Raw genomic sequence first — 12,881 nt, forward strand, 5'->3', positions numbered from 1 at the left:
GAGATCGCGCCACTGCACTCCAGCCTGGGCAACAGAGACAGACTCCATCTCAAAAAAACAAAAAACAAACCTATAATATGCCAACAGCTCTAATGGAAAAAGTAGACAAGATGCGAGAACACATATGTGTTGGGGTGATCAGACCCAACAACAGGTCGTGGGGGTAACGAAGTCCGGCGGAGTCAAAGGATTGAGAAAAAGACAGTCTGAGAGAGAGAAGTGGGACCACAGGGCCATCACTAGTATACGGAGGCTGCGAAGGCCCTGAGCTCTGGGAGCCCACGCTACTTATTGGTAATCCAACAAAGAAACAGGTGGTGAGAATGTGGAGGTCAAAAGGGGGCGTTGCATCAAGCACATGATTTACATGATTTACAGCTGTGATGGTTTAGCATTCGCTCTGCCACTTGAGATAATGGAGAGCAGGTTCTTTTAATTCAAGACACAATCGATCCTGGGAGAGCAAGGAGCAAGGAGCCAGAAAGTCTAGACACATTCCAGAGCCATGAGCCCTGGACTCTATCCAAGCCACGAGGGGTTTTATGCCCTGGGCTTAGGATATGGTGTGACAGGGCAGCCTTCCACCCTTTAGCACAGAGCTTGGTGTTCCAAAGTCCACAAGGGGTTTTAGACCCTGGACCCCAGACATGTTCCAAGATTCTTTTACATTATGTCAGACATGCAAGCCCTGCCTCAGCTTCTCCCAATACTCAGCTTTTCCCAACACATATGTAATATAAGCAGAGACATGGAAACTTTAAGAAAAAATCAAAAGGAAATGCTAGAAATTAAAAAAAAAACTCACTATAATTGAAATGGAGAATGCCTTTGTGTGTGGGCTTATCAAAAGATTAGACGTGACTGAGAAAACAATCAGTGCACCTGGAGAAATGCAAAGAGGAAGAAGGAATGGAAAAGACAGAGCCTATCTAAGAACTGTGGGATAATGAGAAAACATGTAAAAAATGGACATACAAGAAGGGGAAGGGAGAAAGGAATTTCAAAGATTCTTTTCTAACCAAAGCATTTATGGCTATAAATTGCCCTCCAAGCTCTGTCTTAGCTTCACTCTACAAAATGCTTCTAATTTTCTGTGTGATTTCTTCTTTGACTCATGGAATATTTTGAAGTATATTCTTTAATTTTCAAATATTTGGGGTTTTCCTAGATAACACCTTTTTATTTTAATTGAATACTGTCTAGTCAGAGGCATATTCTGTAGGATTTCAATCTTTTGAAATCTCTTGAGGCTGGGCACCTTGGCTCACACCTGTAATCCTAGCACTTTGGGGTGCAAGGCGGGAGGATTGCCTGAGGCTAGGAGTTTGAGACCAGCCTGGCCAACATGGTGAAACTGTCTCTACTAACAATACAAAAAATTAGCCAGGCGTGGTGGGCACCTGTAATCCCAGCTACTCGGGAAGCTGAGGCAGGAGAATCGCTCGAACCCGGGAGGCGGAGGTTGCAGTGAGCTGAGATCTCTTCTCCTCTTATAAGGAGCCATATTGAATTAAGGGCCTGCCCTACTCCAGTATGATCCTGTCTTAATTAATGACATTATTTCCAAGTAAGTTCACATTCTGAGGTACTGGGGTGGCAGGGCATTCGGGGCGGGGTGCGGGGTAGGGACACACTTCAACTCAAAACACTTGCTAAACTCATTTATAGTTCTAATGTTTTTGGGTGGATTCCTTAGGATTTCTATATACATGATCATGTTGTCTATAAATAAAGGTAGTTTTACTTCTTCCTTTTCTTTTTAAATATTTTTTTTCTCACTTGATTCACTGGCTAGAAGTTTTAGTACAATGTTGCATAAAAGTGGTAACAGATACTTTTCCTTAAGAGGAAAGAATTGTCTTTCATCATTCAGTATGATATCAGCTGTTGGTTTTTTGGTATATGTCCCCTTTTAAGTTAAAGAAGTTCTCTTCTTTTTTTATTTATTTTATTTTATTTTATTTTATTTTTTTGAGATAGAGTCTCGCTCTGTCGCCCAGGCTGGAGTGCAGTGGCGAGATCTCCGCTCACTGCAAGCTCCGCCTCCCGGGTTCACGCCATTCTCCTGCCTCAGCCTCCCGAGTAGCTGGGACTACAGGCGCCCGCCACCACGCCCGGCTAATTTTTTGTATTTTTAGTAGAGACGGGGTTTTACCACGTTAGCCAGGATGGACTCGATCTCCTCACCTTGTGATCCGCCTGCCTTGGCCTCCTAAAGTGCTGGGATTACAGGCGTGAGCCACTGCGCCCGGCCTCCTTTAGCATTTATTACAATGCAGCTCTACCAGCAAGAAATCATCTTTGTTTTTCTTTTACCTGAAAGTATTTTTATTTTCTCTTCAGTTTGGAAGAATAATTGTACTAGATATGGAATGCTGATTGACAGTTTTGCTCTTTTAAAAAGGTCTACCCAATTCTTCTGCCCTCTGATAAAGAACTGTCAGTGGTAATTTTCATTTATTGTTTCCTTGTATGACATGTGCCATTTCCCTCTGGCTGATTTCAACATTTTGTCTTTATCTTTGGTTTGTAGTAGGTTGACTATTATGTGCCTAAGTGAGGTTTCCTTTAATCCTGTAACGTGATTCTATAAATTTATGGCTTTCGTTCCTTGGAAAATCTAGGGACATTGTTTCATTTCTTTTCTAAAAAATTGTAGTAAGAAGGCCAGGCACGGGGCTTATGCCTGTAATCCCAGCACTTTGGGAGGCTGAGGCGGGTGGATCGCCTGAGCTCAGAAGTTCGAGACCAGCCTGAGCAATATGGCGAAACTCCGTCTCTACCAAAAATACCAAAAAAAAAGAAAAAAAAAGAAAAAGAAGAAAGAAAAAAATAGCCAGGCCTGGTAGCATGCACCTTTGGTCTCAGCTACTCCGAAGGGCTGAGGTGGGAGGATCACTTGAGCCTGGGACAGAGCAAGACTCTGTCTCAAAATAAATAAATAAATAAATAAAAAAGCTGGGTGCCGTGGCTCATGCCTGTAATCCCAGCACATTGGGAGGCCAAGGCGGGTGGATCACCTGAGGTCAGGAGTTTGAGACCACCCTGGCCAACATGGCAAAACCCCGTTTCTACTAAAAATACAAAATTTAGCTGGGCATGGTGGCGGATGCCTGTAATCCCATCTACTTGGGAGGGTGAGGCAGGAGAATCGCTTGAACACAGGAGGAGGGAGGTGGAGGTTTCGGTGAGCCCAGATCACACCATTTGCACTCCAGCCTGGGCAACAAGAGCAAAACTCTGTCCCCTTAAAAAAAAAAAAAAAAAAAAAAAAAGCAGTATGAACATTTAACATGAAATCTATCTTCTTGACAAATGTTTAAGCGCACAACATAGTATTGTTAATATAGGCACAATGTTGTGCAGCAGCTGTCTAGAGCATACTCATCTTGCATAACTGAAACTGTACACCTGCTGAGCAGTAACACCTCCATTTACTCCGCCCCCCAGCCCCTGACAACCGCCATGCTACCCTCTGTTTCTATGAGTTTAACTTTTTTTTCCCCAAGATGGAGTCTCGCTTTGTCACCCAGGCTGGAGTGCAGTGGCGTGATCTCAGCCCACTGCAACCTCCATCTCCTGGGTTCAAGCGATTCTCCTGCCTCAGCCTCCTGAGTAGCTGGGACTACATGTACCTGCCATTACGCCCAGCTAATTTTCGTATTTTTAGTAGAGACGGGGTCTTACCATGTTGGTCAGGTCGGTCTTGAACTCCTGACCTCAAATGATTCACTTGCCTCGGCCTCCCAGAGTGCTACAATTACAGGTACAAGCCACTGCACCCAGCCTAATTTTTGTATTTTTAGTAGAGACGAGGTTTCACCATGTTGGCCAGGCTGGTCCCAAACTCCTGACCTTGTGATCTGCCTGCCTCAGCTTCCCAAAGTGCTGGGAATACAGGCGTGAGCCACCATGCCTGGCCGAGTTTAACTATTTTAGATAAATCATACAAGTGGAATCCACAGTATTTGTCCTTTTTGACTGTCTTATTTCACTGGAAAACAGTATGAGTTTACTAAGAAAATTAAAAATAGCACTACCATATGATCCAACAATCTATTTCTGGGTATATGCAAAAGAATCGAAATCAGAATCTTGAAGCGATATCTGCACTCTCATGTTTATTGGAGCATTACTCACGACAGCCAAGATATGGAACAACCTAAGTATCCCAAATCCACAGACGAAGAAAATGTGGTGTATACATAAAATGGAATAGTATTCAGCCTCTGAAAAGACAAGTGCAGCTGGGTGTGGTGGCTCACACCTGTAATCCCAGCATGTTGGGAGGCTGAGATGGGTGGATCATGAGGTTGGGAGTTCGAGACCAGCCTGGCCTAGATGGTGAAACCCCGTCTCTACTAAAAATACAAAAATTAGCTTGGCACGGTGGTGGGCACGTATAATTCCAACTACTTGGGTGGCTGAGGCCGAGAATTGCTTGAACTGGGGAAGCGGAGGTTGCAGTGAGCCAAGATCATGCCACTGCACTCCAGCCTGGGTGACAGGGTTAGAGTCCCCCTCAAAAAAAAAAAAAAAATAGAGTGCATTATTTCTTAAAATTTTTTTTCTGTTTCATTGTTTTTTTCTTCTCTCCTCCTAACCCACCAATTACACAGATTTTTAAACTCTATGTTTTCCACAGAACCCTTTCTTTCTTTCCCACTATCCTTCAGACAAGGATTTCCTTGGATCTGTCTGCAAATTTACTGACTCTTTCTTCTGTCATCTCCAATCTGTGGTGAAGCCCATCCAGTGAAGTTTTCTTTTAGATAGTGCATTTTTTTTTTTTTTTTTGAGATGGAGTCTCACTCTGTCACCCAGGCTGGAGTGCAGTGGCACAATCAATCTCAGCTCACTGCAACCTCCATCTCTTGGGTTCAAGCAATTCTTCTGCCTCAGCCTCCTGAGTAGCGGGATTACAGGCAAGTGCCACCACGCCCAGCTAATGTTTGTATTTTTAGTAGAGAGGGGTTTCACCACGTTAGCCAGGCTGGTCTCGAACTCCTGACCTCAGGTGATCCACCCACCTTGGCCTCTCAAAGTGCTGGGATTACAGGTGTGGGCCACCGCGCCCGGCCAGATAGTATATTTTTAAAGTCAAACATTTTTTTATTTTCACACTGGTTTCTTTTTCTCTGTTGAGATATTCTAGTTTTTCATTTGTTTACAAGCATGTTTTTATTTACTTTCTTAATCCTAGTTATCGTACCTACTTAAAAATTCTTATCTGCTACTCCATCATCTGGATAATTTTAAAATTTTTGATCTTTTTTTCTTTAGAATAGGTCATGTTTTTCTGTTTTATATTTCAATAATTTTTTTTAAATTTACCCTTGACATTGTGAATAATAGATTGTGATTCAGTTAAGGGTAAGGGAGTGGGGGAGTAACACCAGGTTGGATTTCATCTAAGGGAAGGTAAGAGCACATAAATATAAGAAATAAAATCTAGAAAATTCTTTAAAGACTTTTTTTCTTTTTTTTCAAAATAGAGTAAATGACGTGTTAGCTGGAGGGTAAAGTGAAGTCTGGGGAAAATTTTTAAGTTGGAAATATTAGAACACATTTATAATGGGAATGAATCAATAGAGAGGAAAAAGTTGGACAAGGTAGAAGAGAGAGGTAAAATTCACTAGGTCAGAGTATCTGAGTGGGGTAGAGGGATGTGGACTTACATAAGAGAGTGAATGGCAGCTCTGCTCCATCACATTTTCTGTGATGACTAAAATATTTTGTATATGTGCTGCCTGATATGGCAACCACTAGCCAGCTGTGGCGATTAAGCAGTTGAAATGTGGCCAGTGCAACTTAATACATGAATTTTAAATTTTATGAAATGTAATTAATTTAAATTTGTAGCTAGTGGTTACTGTACAGAAGAGCACAGATCTGTGGTAACAGGAAGGATGAGGATGTGGGTACTTGTGTCCATGTGGTAACAAGAGCTGTAGAAATTCTGTTTTGTTCTCTTTTCATTTCTTCCCTTTTTCACTGAAGTAGAAAACACTGTTATCAAGTGAGTCCAGATCCAGGAAAGAAGTATGGAGGGGCTGAAGAGAAAGAAGTCGTCAAGATCATCTCCTGGAATAGTAAATGGTTGAAAGATTTCATCCATTTTGTTGTCTTTATTAGGTTATGCTCATCAGACCCCCCCCAAATCTCAAAGCTAAGATTCATTGCTCATTTTCCATGTCAGCTAGTATTAATACTTTGAGGCTAGGAAACTTCTGAGGGATTACAGACCTAGCTTCTTTCCAGTGAATCATTTTGTCCATCTAAATGATTGTGGTTTAGGCTTTTTTTGCGCAAAGATTTTCAGCTTTATCTTACATAGTTGAGAAACATATTATACAAATGAGAAGCATTTGAATCTTTCACATTTGCAAGTCCTAGATTATTTGGGTCTTCTCATTTCTTTTTAATCCCTGCTTGCTAAATTTTTTTGGATTCATCTTTCCTTCAGAGTTCCTTGTCAAATGCAGAACCAACTAATAAACCACACAAGGCCAGGCTTGGCTCACGCCTATAATCCTAGCACTTTGGGAGGCTGAGGCGGGCGGATCACCTGAAGTCAGGAGTTCAAGACCAGCCTGGCCAACATGGTGAAACCCCATCTCTACTAAAAATACAAAAAATTAGCCGGGCATGGTGACGCACACATGTAGTCCCAGCTACTTGGGAGGCTGAGGCAGGAGAATCACTTGAACTTGAACCTGGGAGGCGGAGGTTACAGTGACCCTAGATGGTGCCATTGCACTCCAGCCTGGGCAACAAAGCCAGACTCCGTCTCAAAAATAAATAAATAAATAAATAAATAAATAAACAAATAAATAAACCACACCAGTAATCATGTCTTTCTCAGCCTCTTTACTTAAAGCTAACATTTTAGGTCCATGCCTTCTATAATATTGCAGGATACAGTTTTACAAAAAGGTTTCCCACTACACGACATGGGTTGTCAACTTGATATCATCCAATAGGTTTCTTAGCCACCTGCTGTCTGGACCCAAAGGCGTTATGTGAACATATTACTGCATGCAAGTTCTATCAGTCAGCTTTGCAGCAATCACAAAGGGTACTGAGTCTAAGCAGCTTACATTAGAAAGGTTTTATTTCTCTTACCTGCTACTTGTGAGCTGCAGCTCCGTTCCTGTGTAACACACATGTCTTCTTTACCCCAGTGTGAGGTATTCCAGTACCTGGGCTGTATGAGCAAACTGTCATTCTCTGGCAGAGAGAAAGCAGCAACGGCGTTGGCTCTTAAAGCTTCTCTTCAGAAGTAGTGACTATAACATCTGCTTACCAGTCATTGGGCAAACCAAGTCTCGTGGCCAAACTCAACGCCAATGGGTGAGGGATGCATACTTCTCCCTCCTTGGGAGTCTGCAAGCCGGTGACAGAGGGGAGCCAACAGAAGCTCTCCACGCCCTATCATTTAGGATTTCTATGAAGGCTTCATTATATTGGCAGGATTGATTAAATCATTGATTGTTGGTAATTAACTCTGCTCCCTGGAGATTGGGGAATGGGCCAAAAAGTTCCAAATCTCTAATCACAAGATTGGTTCCCTGGGCAATCAGCCCCCGTCCTGAGGCCGTCTAGGAGCCCCAAGCCCCCGGTCATGTCATTAGCATACAAAATTGCTTTGGAGATTTCGAGGGCTTTAGAAGTTGTGCGTCAGGAAACTGGGGCAGAGACCACATATATATTTTCTTACTATATGCATGTAGTTGAAAGTCTCTCTTTCCAAGAATACTCAGTCCATTTACATTTAGTTAATTATCTAAATAGGCAAGAGGTAGCCCACCTTAATCCAATCACTCATTGAGCTGGATCCAAATTGGTCTTAATTGTATTTCGAGTTCAGCCCTGCTTCTAGGGTGTAAACCTGCAAGGTTCTCAGCTAAATACCTGAGGTGTTTATCTGTCCCTGAACTCCGGTTTTTGTCTCCCCTGTGCACAGATTTTCTGCCTCTCAGCTCCTGCTTTCCAAGCGGCAAATATTCACAGGGGAGAAGTCACTCCAAAGGCCAGGCTGGCTTCTCAGGGCTTCCCTCCTGTCTGTGATAGAAGCCCCATCACGTGACCGGGCGCGGTGGCTCACGCCTGTAATCCCAGCACTTTGGGAGGCCGAGGCGGGCAGATCACCTGAGGTCAGGAGTTTGAGACCAGCCTGACCAACATAGAGAAACCCCGTCTCTACTAAAAATACAAAATTAGCCGGGCACGGTGGTGCATGCCTGTAATCCCAGCTACTCAGGAGGCTGAGGCAGGAGAATCGCTTGAACCTGGGAGGCGGAGGTTGGGGTGAGCTGAGATCATGCCATTGCACTCCAGCCTGGGCTCGAAACTCCATCTCAAAAAAAAAAAAAAAAAAAGAAGCCCCATCACTTCTTGGCTGCCTTAATAGCTCCTTAATTCCTTCAAAAATATATATGTGTTCTGTTTTGACCGACTTTTCTACATTTCTTTAGCAAGATAATTGGTCTGAAATCAGCTATTTGACAATTTCTAGGATAATTTTTAAAATTTTTCATTTTCTGGGCTGGGCACGGTGGCTCACGCCTGTAATCCCAGCACTTTGGGAGGCCGAGGTGGGCAGATCACGAGGTCAGGAGATCGAGACCATCCTGGCTAACACGGTGAAACCCCGTCTCTACTAAAAATACAAAGAATTAGCCAGGTGTGGTGGCGGGCACCTGTAGTCCCAGCTACTCGGGAGGCTGAAGCAGGAGAATGGCGTGAACCCGGGAGGCAGAGCTTGCAGTGAGCCGAGATCGCAGCACTGCACTCCAGCCTGGGTGATAGAGCAAGACTCTGCAAAAAAAAACCTTTTTCTTTTTTTTCCTCTCGTGAACTCTGCTACAAGAGAAGGTTTTGAGCATATTTGATTTCCCTCAACTTTTTTTTTTTTTTTTTTTTTTTGAGACAAGCTCTCACTCTCTGTCGCCCAGGCTGGAGTGCAGTGGCGTGATCTCAGCTCACTGCAACCTCCGCCTCCCGGTTTCAAGCGATTCTCCTGCCTCTGCCTCCCGAGTAACTGGGATTACCGGTGCCCGCCACCACGCCTGGCTAAATTTTTGTATTTTTTAGAAGAGACGGGGTTTCACCATGTTGCCCAGGCTGGTCTTGAATTCCTGAGCTCAAGTTAATCCGCCTGCCTCGCCCTTCCAAAGTGCTTGGATTACAGGTGTGAGCCGCTGCGCCTGGCCGGATTTCCCTCTACTTTGATAGAAATATATGATTATGGCCGGGCATGGTGGCTCAAGCCTGTAATCCCAGCACTTTGGGACGCCGAGGTGGGCAGATCATGAGGTCAGGAGATTGAGAACATCCTGGCTAACATGGTGAAACCCCGTCTCTACTAAAAATACAAAAAATTAGCCAGGCATGGTGGCAGGCGCCTGTAGTCCCAGCTACTCGGGAGACTGAGGCAGGAGAATGGCATGAACCTGGGAGGAGCTTGCAGTGAGCTGAGATCGCGCCACTGCACTCCAGCCTTGGTGACAGAGCGAGACTCTGTCTCAAAAAAAAAAGAAAAGAAAGAAATATACGATTATATAAAAACAAAATGAAAAACTAAAGAGTATTATCTCTAGTAAAATAAAAACTGTTAAAATTTGGGTCTATTTTCAGTTTGATACTATTTTCTGTTTGTGTAACTTAAATCACTTTAGTTTTCAGAAAATATACCCAGAAAAAAATTTATTTTCTTCAATTTATTGAGGCATAATTGACAGAAAATTGTATATCTTTAAGGTGTACAATTGATGATTTCACATATGTTAACACTTTAAAATGATTACCCGGCCAGCCCCGGTGGCTCACACCTGTAATCCCGGCACTTTGGGAGGCCACGGCAGGCGGATTACTTGAGGCCAGGAGTTTGAGATTAGCCTGGGCAACACGGCGAAACCCCATCTCTCCAAAAAATACAAAAAATTAGCCAGGTGTGGTGGCATGTGCCTTTAATCCCAGCTACTACTCGGGAAGCTGAGGTGGGAGATTGCTTGAACCCGGGAGGTGGAAGTTGCAGTTAGCTGAGATCGTGCCACTGCACTCCAGTGTGGGTGACAAAATGAGACTCTGTCTCTAAGTAAATAAATAATAAAATAAAATTATTACCACGATAAAGTTAATTAGCATGCTGCATTAGTCTGTTTTGCATTGCTGTAAAGGAATACCTGAGGATGGGTAATTTATACAGAAAAGAAGTTATTTGGCCCACAGTTCTGCAGCCTGCACTAACACGGCACCAGCAACTGCTGGGAGTCTGGGGAGGCCTCGGGAAGGCTTTACTCTTGGTGGAAGGTAAAAAGGGAGCAGGCATATCACATGGCAAGAGAGGAGGCCAGAGACAGACGCCAGGCCCCTTTAAACAATCAGATCTCTTGGTAACTAATAGAGTAAGAACTCACTCATGACCTCAAGGACAGCACCAAGCCATTAATGAGGGATCCACGCCCATGACCCAAACACCTCCTACTAGGCCTTACCTTCAACACTGGGGATTGCATTTCCACATGAGATTTGGAGGCAAACATCCAAACCACAGCACTTACCCATCACTTCCCATAGTTATCCCCTCCCTTTTTCATGAGAACACTTCAGATCTACTCTCTTAGCAAGCTCCAAGTATACAATATAGTATTATTAACTATGTTCACCATATGCTGTACATTAGATCTTTAGAATTCCTTCATCTTACAACTGAAAGTTTGTACACTTTGATCAAGATCTTTCCATTTCCTCCCCTACCTCCAGTCCCGGCAACCACCAGGTTGCTCTACTCTCTGCTTCTATGAATTGAAAATGTTTCTTCTTTTTAGATTCCATATATAAGTGATACCATACAGTATTTGTCTGTCTTTGTCACACTTCACTGAGTATAGTGCCCTATGTTGTTGATAGGCAGGACTTCCCTTTTTAAAACGGCTGAATAATATTCCACTGTGTGTGTATGTGCGTCACGTTTTCTTTTTATCCATTCACCTGTCAATGGACACTTAGATTGTTTCCGTATCTTTGCTACTGTGAATAGTGCTGCAATGAACGTGAGATGCAGATCTGTCTTCCAGATCCTGGATATATACCCAGAAGTGGGATTGTTGAATTATGTGGTAGTTCTATTTTTAATTTTTTTGAGTAAACTCCATACTGTTTTCCAGTGAAATAAGACAGTCAAAGAGGTTTTTCCATATCTTGGAAGCTTTAACTCAGGAGCTTTAACTCAGGTCCAACTCACAGTGGGCCCAGCGGGTCCCGGAACCCATTTTCTGGTCATTTCCCGGGTCCAGATGTGTAGTTGGAACAGACGTGTTCAGCAGCTAGCAGAGTTTCCACACTGGTTCCCTGATCTGTAAAGTGAGGGCAATTGTGGTGGGAAAGGACAAATGGAAGGCATTACAGCCATCTCTACCTAGAAAAATACTAAAACAAAAAACACACCAATACTGCCTTCCTGGAGGAATTATATAGATGAGTGCCATCATCAAAGACTTGAAGTATGGAGGGGTGGTGATTCCCACCCCACATCCTTGTCCAACTCTCCTGGCCTGTGCAGAAGACAGTTGAATCCTGGAGAATGATGGTGGATTCCCAGAAACTTAACCAAGTGATGACTCTAATTGCAGTTGCTGTACCAGATGTGGTTTCATTGCTTGAGCAAATTAACACATATCCTGGTACACGGTATGTAACTATTGATCTGACAAAAACCTTTTTCTCCATCCCTGTCCAGAAGGCCCACCTGAAGCAGTTTGCCTTCAGCTGGCCAGGAACACCCTCACTGTCCTCCCTCAGTTTACATCAACTCTCCAGCCCCATGTCACAGTGTGAACCCAGGAGGCAGAGCTTGCAGTGAGCCGAGATCGTGCCACTGCACTCCAGCCTGGGTGACAGAGCGAGACTCCGTCTCAAAAAAAAGTATCGATTTTAAAACTTGATTTTTTATATATGTATATATTGTGCAATGAGCACCATAGTCAGGTCAGTTAACATATTTATCACCGCACATAGTTAACCTTTGTGTGTGTGTGTAAGATGAGAACACTTAAGATCTACCCTCTAAACAAATTTCAGGTGTAAAATACAATCGTGTTAACTATAGTCACGATGCTGTACATTCCATCTCCAGAACTTACTCATCTTGAGTAACCGAAACTTTACACTCATGACCAGCATCCCCCATTTCCCCATTTCTCCCTCCCTCCAGCCCTGGCAACTACCATTCTACTCTCTTCCATGAGTCTATTTTGGATTCCATATGTAAGTGAGATCATGCAGTGTTTTTCTTCCCGTGACTAGCTTATTTCACTTGCAAATGGACTTTCTGAAGCTAGTATTATCCTGATACCGAAACCAGAAAAAAGACAGTACAACAAAACTGTAAAACAGCATCTTTCTTGAATACTGATGCAGAAATCATTAATAAAACATTACGAATACATCAATAATAGATGAAAAAATTATATGATGGACAATTGATGTACTCCAGAGATATAAGGCTGGCTCAATGTTTGAAAAATCTATCAAAGAACAAAGTAGGAAGAATTAATTTATACGATTTAATAACTTATACAGCTATAGTAAACAGGGGTGTGTGATATTAGCAGAGTGCAGACCAATGGAACAAGGTAGAGAACCCATGACAAGAACCACACAAATATGCCCATCTAATTTGTTACAAAAATGCAAAAGAAATTCAATGCAGAAAAGATAGCCTCTTCAGAGAAGAGCCACCAGACATTCACAGGCACACACACACAAAATGAACCTTAACCTAAACTTCACAAACCTTAATCACAATTTAACTCAAATGTACCAGGGACTTAAAATGCAAAATGTAAAACTATAAAACTTTAAGAAAAATATAGGAA

The sequence above is a fragment of the Pongo pygmaeus genome, chromosome 4 (genome assembly GCF_028885625.2).
Source record: "Pongo pygmaeus isolate AG05252 chromosome 4, NHGRI_mPonPyg2-v2.0_pri, whole genome shotgun sequence".
Classification (NCBI taxonomy): domain Eukaryota; kingdom Metazoa; phylum Chordata; class Mammalia; order Primates; family Hominidae; genus Pongo; species Pongo pygmaeus.